At 40.0% G+C, this 8,841-nt stretch overlaps 1 long non-coding RNA gene across 1 annotated transcript; it reads right to left on the bottom strand.

Moving 5' to 3' along the window:
- Positions 1-7,065: 7,065 nt before the first annotated feature.
- On the bottom strand, positions 7,066-8,599 carry LOC139634361 (uncharacterized). The gene is made up of 3 exons (XR_011693949.1): positions 8,416-8,599; positions 8,128-8,334; positions 7,066-8,052 (listed from the first exon to the last, which is right to left on the bottom strand). It is a non-coding gene; the product is annotated as an uncharacterized lncRNA (long non-coding RNA).
- Between the last annotated feature and the right edge of the window lie 242 nt (positions 8,600-8,841).

Here is an 8,841-nt window from a genome sequence, read left to right as displayed (position 1 = left end):
TTGTTCACCCAGCAGTTTTCAACAGGGAATCAACAGTAAATGCCATTTTCACTGTATCCTTTGGAGAAACATTTATGGGCAGTGTTTTTCTCACATCCCTGCTTCATGCCTAAAGTGCAGAAAGAAAATCGATCTCAAATCTCTGAAAAGTGCGACACAGCAGGTAACAATGCTGTTGCCATCAAGTCCCTGGAAGAATGTCAGCTTCAAATTCCACGTTGCCACTTTTACACAATCCCACTAAATTAGACCTAAATTACTTTTAATGGTAAAGGCTTTTAATGGGAAAGAGCCTGAAACTCTGCACAGAAAAGAGCATTGATTGAAGGCTGAATATGGAGCATTGGATTTATTGAGATGATGCACAGAAAGAGTGGCTGCAGAATGTATTTGGTGGAAGTTCTCTCACTATAAAGAACACGATATTATCCAAAGTAAAGGAGCTCCATCTGTAAAAGCCTGAGAATAGCTCTCTTAAGATGACGTCATGATGCTAGTGGTGGTGCTTACTGTGCAAGTCAATACCATGATCACTGAGCTAATGTAGCGCTGCAATCTAATGCAGGAATCAGACAAATAATTAGTTTTTGACCTTTAACAAAGCCTGCACAGGAGAGAGGACTGGATTTAAAACTTTTTGAACAAATATAAATCTGAAGTGCTTTGACATTCTGTGGCAAATTACCTCTAAGTAGAGAGCAATAAGTGGCACAGCCCAATGCTTTTAGGGTCCTAAGTAGGACACAGACTGCAAAGGCAGCATCGGTCATTTCAGCAAGGGTCTGAAAACATCTGTTCACATTCAAGTGGTAAAGCCAACCAGCAGTCGTGGTCATGACAGGAGGATGTAGGGAGGAGGTTGGGATGGATGGACTGTAATATAGGAGGCTACTATTTGTTTACCATTTACAACTAACAGCCAACTGGAATCTTTAAACCATGACCACAATCTTTAACCTTATTATTTATCAATTGAAATGAAGGTCTCCTACCCTGAAGGAAGTCACATGACGCTGCTCTGGCCATAGGCTAGATTTATGTTTCTGCCAGTGGGTGATATAAACAGTTGAATGCCCCCGCATTCAACTGAGTAACAGGAGAAATAATAGATGAATAATAAGTAATAATAAAATAAAATCAAATTCAATTAAAATTCAAAGTCGGACAACATTTCCAAAGGTCCAGAACATTGTAATGTTGGAATAATGTTGGAATAATTCCTTCTATATATAATAATATAATAATAACTACAGGTTCTTTGATCAATTCAAGGAAAATAACAGCTGTATTAAGTAATAACTACATAACAGAGGGATTGTGAAAAATTATAATAAAGTGCTTAATTTTACTAAGTGAAATAAAAAGTGTAGCTTGACTTTCCATTTTTCCTCTTTATGGCCTCTTTCCTCTTTAAGGGGTGTGAATGTAATAGTGTAAGAAATACTGCAGACATACAATCTGATATTGACAGTATAGTGACTCCCAGCAACACTCCAGTCTTATCATGAGCTGCACGATGCTAACAAACTGGCCTGCAGGCACTTATCATCATGGTCTTCTAGGCCTTTTCCCGAGGCTGGCATTTAGACTGTTTCAACTTTTCAATAGCAGCTCTGCCCGCTGTAATATCACTCTGCGTCTTAGGTCTGTTTTTCATTAAAGAACATAGAGAGTCTGGATATCTGACTGAAGACAAAGAGCAATTATACCATGTCATGCATAGTCTTTTGTACTTTCTTCTGGTCACTTCGCTTGAAATCATCAAAGCACCTTGGAAGAAAGAGATTTCATCTCCTTCCAGCGCCCTCGCTTCATTGAACTGGAAATGGAGAACAAGAGGTCTCTCATACAGATTACATTAAAATAATGGGTTCTTTAAATTGCCTATCACAAACTTCAACTATCGCTGAGTTATTTGCAGAGCAAGTGTTCACTGTAGCTCTACCAGACAAACTGAGAGACTCATTAATTGCCTCTGTCTCTGGTGTTACAGTTCCCACAGTATAGGAGATGTCCCTACTTACTGTAGCATCTATACCACTACACTAAACTGCAAACCACATAATGAGTGTGGGAGATGTTATGCTTTATGCCAGAAACTTACTTTACACTGTCTATAAGAAGTATTCATCCTTGGAAGTTATTTTATTGTTTTATAACACTGAATCAAAGTAAAGTTAGGGTCTGGTGCACAAACCAGTTGATCCAAATGATGCCTTACTGCATTTTAGTTCTGAGTCAGTTTGTGTTTACACTGACTTTTTACAAACAAGAAGAGTTAAAGGTCGTACTTTGTATAAAGGTAGTTGTCCATGTGTTTTTCGATTATAAAGCAGGTCCAGGTTCTATATTAATACTGTGAAAGTATCAAAGCCTCAGTCCACAGAGAAATGCACACAGCCTGTATTCAGAAACTGAGCCTTAAAACCTGCCGTCAGGACACCCACCTGGACCCACCATCCAAACTAGTAGGGTTTAGTTTCTCTGAGTGTTTACCTGAAATCTGCTATATTTTTATTCAGTCACGGCAAAAAAAGCCAATCAGAAGAGAGGCTCCATTGACAAAGCAGGTCAGACTGCACTTTAATGCAAATGCACAACAGTTTATTGTAATGTTTTTTTTTTTTTGTTTGTTTGTTTTTTTAACCGAACAGGTCAAACACCTTTAATGTGGCTTTTTGACACTGATGAACAGAAAAACCCTTTTAGTGAAAACAGATCTATACTTGGTGATCTAACTTAATTATGTGTATAAAATGTAAATTACTTGCATGGATTGAATGTATGTATTAAGCAGCTCACAGTTAGTATTTAGAAGCTGAGCCTCTGGCACCAATTACAGCCTGGAGTCTGTGGACAGGTTTCTATCAGTTGTGCTGCTTGAGCTCTGTCACATTGTATAGCGATAAGAGGTGAACAGCTTTTTCAAGTTCAGTGATGAATTTGCAATTGGACCAATATGTGAATTTGACCTCTTCAGCACATTACCATTGTTATTGTGTAGCGTCAGTCTTGGCTTCATCGTCTTGCTGGAAAAACAAAGTCGCAGGTTTCTTGCAGTCTGCGTCTGATTTTCCTGCAGCATTTTTCTGTATTTTGCTGCAGTCACTTTACCCTCCACCCTCACAAGCCTTGCGGGGCCTGCTGCTAAGAAGCATCCTCACAGCATGACGCTGCCACCACCAGACTTCACGCTGGGGATGGGATGTGTATGATGATGTGCAGGCATTTCGCTTACACCAAACACAGCTTTTAGCCTGGTAGCAAAAAGCTCACTTTTGGTCTCATCAGACCATGCAGCCTTGTTCCAGAGGTTTGTGAGTTTTTAAGAGTGCCTCTTTGTCGCCCTAAAGCTGCAACTGATGAAGCACTGTTTTTGTCAGCAAAGTCTCTCCAATCTAAGCCTCTGTAACTTGAAACTGGTGCTGGCAAAAAAAAATGAATGAACAAACCCTTTGTACTAATTCTTTTGCAAGTTTAGTTGATGTTGGGTCTTCTCTGGTTCGTAAAGCCTCCAGGAAATAAAATCTCTCTGTTTTTCCAGCCCACTTAGCAATATGTTACCAAACCTACAACCAGTGATCAGAATAGAAGCATTACCGCCTTAAACAGCGTATCTATTCTCTCTGCTTTAAGCAGTAAAGTAGGTGACCCTGCTTTCATTTTTTAGAATTTGGATGTTATCACAGTTTAGTGAAACAACTTTAACAACTTATCAGCTTCATGCTGCAGTACAGCTTCGTGTTTTGAAAGGATAATGAAGCTTATAGCTTTACTTCCACTCAGTGCCTGCATCTCATGTTTGTATGCCCTGCACTACCCGAAGACTCAAAAGATTCCAAAGTTATATTCAGAGGTCTGGACCCAGACAGACAGTAACTATGGGAGGGGATACCGAAGGAAATTCTCCACCACTTTGAGAAAACATGAGCAAAAGCAGCAGCAGCAATGCAAGATGAAATGACTTCATAAGTAAAATTATAAAAACCAAGCAAAGCAGTTGTTTCCTGTCAGCCATGATTTCTTTCCAGCATGTATTACCCCAACTTTTATTAGCCTACATAACATTCTTCTTCTTCTTTTGAGGTTTATTGGCAATTTGCAACCAATGAATTGGTGCATTGCCATAAAATGGTATGAAGTGTGGACTACATAATGTTTAGTTCTCAAACCTGTTAAAATGTGCGGCAGCTCTGAAAAGGCAAGAAGGCTGAACTGGCTCCAAATCGGCACCGTCCAGGTTATTTTTCTGTATGATTGATTTAGCTGGAGTCCAAGGGAAATGTTCTTGTATCCATCATCTGACCATTTCAGAGTGTCTTGGCGCGTTGCTTTGTCTTCATTGTAGTGGGGGTTTGACTGTAATCCCGACTCACCAAAGGTTGGACCTAGCAGATACAGCTGTATTTACACCACAGTCAGCTGAAATCCCCTGTTGGCCTCCATTTAACTAATTGTGTGCCTCATAAATTGTAGAGAGCTGGTTTCACCTTGACATTAAAGGGTCTTTTTCTGTTGATCAGTGACCAAATAAAACCAAATGAATCTACTTTGATTCAATGTCATAAAACCAATAGATGGATACTTGTTATGGGCTCTGCGTATCATAACACAGTGAGGATTCAGGATATGAAGTCACATGTCAGGGAGGTGAAAGGGACAGTCTCGGAACACTAGCACAGGTGTAACTTCACCTGAATGATTTTGTCTCCACCAGCCTGAGTGTTTAATATATTCTGTCTCCTTGGTGGAGAGAGAGCAAAGAGTTAATTGAAATTTATAGGATATAAATTAAAGGCAGGATTACAAGATTCACTATACACATTAATTAAAATTGTATAGTATGCTTAGATCACACTTCTATTTTCTCTTTTCAAACATTTCATTCTGGCTCATTTGATGAACTTTCCGGGGATCAGCGTGAAATTAATAACATCAGTACACTTCAAATAAATGCATGTAACAAAAACAATTCCTCTTGACCAGGCCCTGTGATTATAGACAGCAGTCTCTTATCAACAGCAGATAGTTGAAGTCTTCAGTCCAGCTACTTAGATCAATTAAAAAATTGTCATTCATTGTTTTTGCATATTTCTTATAATTTGATTTGAGATGGAGTTACCCCCAGTTCCTTGTGTCCATACGTAATCTTGAGATATCTGATATTAATAGTGAAATATCTGTACCCACAGTGACAGTCGGTTTTTTCGCCACTTGTAGTAAAGTGGTATTTTATGTTTGTGCCTCCATTGAAACAGGATTAGTCTTCACTAAAGTCGTTTTTTGGTAGAGGCTCATCTCAGCTAATGTTTACATATGTCTCCTGATGAAACACTCACTGATTTGTCATCCCTGTGTCCCTGTACGACTGGGCTCTGACCGCCTGTGCGAACAAGTTAGTAAATCAGAAAAGGCACTTTTTGACCTTACAACATTAACACCGGTAAATCCACTCCCAAGGTGCTGTGTCTGTGTGCTTATTTAGGTTTTCTCAACCTTTAACCTCAGAGTTTACCTAATCTTTACACGATCAATAACACTTCCATCCTGACTTTCTCACCTTCACATTGGAAAGCAATTTAGAGCTCTCTATCTACTTGCAGGAAAATGATTCATTTCTGTTCATTCAGTGTCAGTTCCTGCAGTCAGGAGCCTTTGACTCCTGGTAATGCTGTCAAGTCCTTGCTTGGAAAGATTGACTTTTCATCCTGACAAGAAAACAGGACAGACTGTGCACTGCTGTTTTAACACAAAGGAGTTTTTTTTCTTTGCTTCTAAATGTTTTAATCCATAGATTTTCATTATATCCAACCCTGATTTTTAACTACAACAGATTGGCCAAGAGCCACTTAATGTATTTGCAACTGTTATTAGCATTTCAAACAAGTCAAGTGGTGTGGTCATTAAAGAGGACCCATTTTTAGTGTTCATCATATGCATATCGGTGTCTGGTAAGATGGATTTACAGAATTCAATGTTCCAAAAAGACATCATTTTTCTTCTTCTGTACATCTTATACTGTACTGTATTCAGCCTTTGTGTGAAATGCTGTTAGAGCTCAGGCCTCTTTAAGAAATGTCAAGAGAGTTGCTACAAATCAAGTAGCTGCACAGTCTGACTTTGTATAACAACATTCATAACCTGGAATACTTTTATAAAAAAAAAAAAAAAAAAAAAAAAAAACACCCTTTAGTTTTTTGTTGTTCTTTTTTTATCTGTGGACTCTTCTGGGCTTAAGGAATATAAATAATGGAGGAACAGACAGACAGTTGGACATGACACCCAAAGGTTGGCAGTCAATACCACTTCACTGTCTTGCTGGTTTATGATGCTGGTAAATCTGAGTGAATTATACTTTAGTATTCATATTAACTGAGAAATGAACTCAGTAGTTAATTGTAGATTACTTATCAGAGCTAATGATGTACAGTATGTCAATACTGACCAACGTTTAAGCATTTATATCTTTACTACGCTGCTTCTTACTAATGTGATCAGGTCACTGACAACGCAACATCACAGATCCACAATAAATGGAGACTTAAAGGCTGTGAGGCTGTGCAGCATCTAACTGCAAGGTTTCTGCAGTTAGATGCAGTCCTCCTTTAAGTGCCAGGCTCACAGTCAAATGTTTGCAGCAGTGGAGTGAACCATGGAAAAAAGGAAATAGATTTCTCCAGGCAGTTGACAAGATGGTGTCTTTTCAGCATGGCTACAAATCAGATAGAAGAAAACTCTTCATTATAAATAGTAATGTGCTGTGCCATGTGTAGGCCTGCCAAGCTTGCAGGGGGTGTCCAGCTCGCAGGTGGGCAGCACCAAAAGATGTATTGACATCAATAGGTCCAGGGCTATGCCCTGATAGAGTTGCTTCTGTGGCGGCGCGAGCATGAGGGGGAGGAGAATACACACAAACCCCTAGGTTTTATACATTACAAATATGGTAATCCGACAACGCCACCCTGGGAATTTCACCCAAGGAATTGTGAACCCTCAATTGATACCAGATATTTTACAAAGGCATACAGGTTCGTTCTACTCAGGAGGCCGGAGACATGGTTCCATCCATCAATAATATTTATTAACAATTTAGTAACATGAGGATGATCATTAAAAACACAATTCACTCAGTAGCAGGGTAACTGAAAGTAACTGGAGCTTAGGGGCTTACTAGTGGTAGGGCAGGTCCACAGAAGGGGGATCCCAGGAGAAGTCACCCGAAAGCACACGTACATACACACCCACACAAGTGGAGTCAATTCTGGGAGACTCAAGACACTGCACACAAAAAGAGGGCTCCACCACCGAAGAAGGACACCAGCCCCACCACCACCACCACAGGTCCCCAGCTCCTAAAACAAACAAAACATGATTAGGGCATTACAACTTCCAACATAAGATATAAACCATGCAGTGGCCAAATGCTGAAACCTCGACACTGGTTATCAGCAGCTCTCAAAATGGCCTCCTGCCAGTGGTGTAACCAGAGAAGAAAAAAAAAAAAAAAAAAAAGGAAAGTAAACTAATAGAAAATAGACTAAAGAAAAGAAACTAATTAGTGCTAAATGATCAATTCAATTAATAAATCAGCGCATATATAACCATACATAAATTAACATGAAATGAAGAGTAATATCATCTTACAAATCCTATGTATAACAAAATAAACTACAAGACTATTTGTGGATGAACAGCTGTGTGACTGCACTCACACAACGTAAACCATACCTGATTAAGGCTGCTTAGATGGCAGCTGTATTACTGAAACGAGTAATAAATCACAAATAATACAAACAATAAGAAAAGTAAACAACCATACGGAAAAGTAGATACAAAATTACCAATAAATCAGAACATCGCAAAGTAGAATCCTGCACGATCACATTTCTTCCCATTCACACTTAAAAAACGGGCCCAAGTTAAAATAAACACAGACACATTAAACGATTACAGGCCGAACAGCCAGAGGCGAAGCAGCAGCGTCCCTGCTGTGTGCGCCACGGCAGCAGCCGTCGCTCCAACAAGGCTGCGCACGCCAACAGCAGCCAGTTCCTACAATGCATGCAGATCAAATTAGACCACAATAAGAAATAAAATAGAAAACTAATGTTAGAGTAGGCTACATACCAATCAGGCAGCGTGAGCTCTCACCCGCAGGAAGACAAGGGAACCTGCAGGCGCTAGTCTGATACAGCAGTCATTACCTAAAGCACAACTGTTGGTAAAATACCACCGGCAGGAAGTTTGCGGCACAGTGAAACTGGGGAGGAACCTACCAGCGGTGATCAGCAGGAAGTTCACTGCTCAGAACACGGGAAGCAGCAGCCAGGAGATCTATAAAGTCATAAGCAACCAATATAAGCAGCCTCGCAACAAGGACATGCCAAAGTGCAGACAACGGAGACTCTCTCCTACCTGCGGCAAAGCGGAAGCAAGGGGCACCGGAAACGAGGCGCGCGCTCTCAGCAGAAACGAAAGAGCATCCGAGAGTCACCTGCTTTTATAGTGCGTCCCCTTATGGTGATTGGCCAATAATTACCGAGTGATCTAACAGAAAGATCCTCTTAAGCCAAAAGCCACTACAACAAATCTTTATTCTGCTACACTTCCTTTGGTGGGAACTTTGAGCCTTGCAACTCTGTAGAAGATTTCCATGCACAAATTAGTTAGCATTTTAGCACTTCCGCTGCCCTCTTCCCAAAGTCTATTGGTTTTTTGAATGGGTTTTTTCTTAGATGGCTGAAATAAGGTGTGTAGGTAACAAAAGCTCAAGACATTTTCATGTGTGTTCTATCACATAAAATACATCAGGAAATACCTCAGTCCTGATTTCTTGAAGCT

The sequence above is a fragment of the Trachinotus anak genome, unplaced genomic scaffold (assembly GCF_046630095.1).
Source record: "Trachinotus anak isolate AG129_WGS33_773 ecotype Australia unplaced genomic scaffold, CSIRO_AGI_Tana_v1 ptg000016l, whole genome shotgun sequence".
NCBI classification, from domain to species: domain Eukaryota; kingdom Metazoa; phylum Chordata; class Actinopteri; order Carangiformes; family Carangidae; genus Trachinotus; species Trachinotus anak.
Note: the sequence above shows the minus strand (reverse complement) of the source record. Positions and strands in the feature narration are given on the sequence as shown.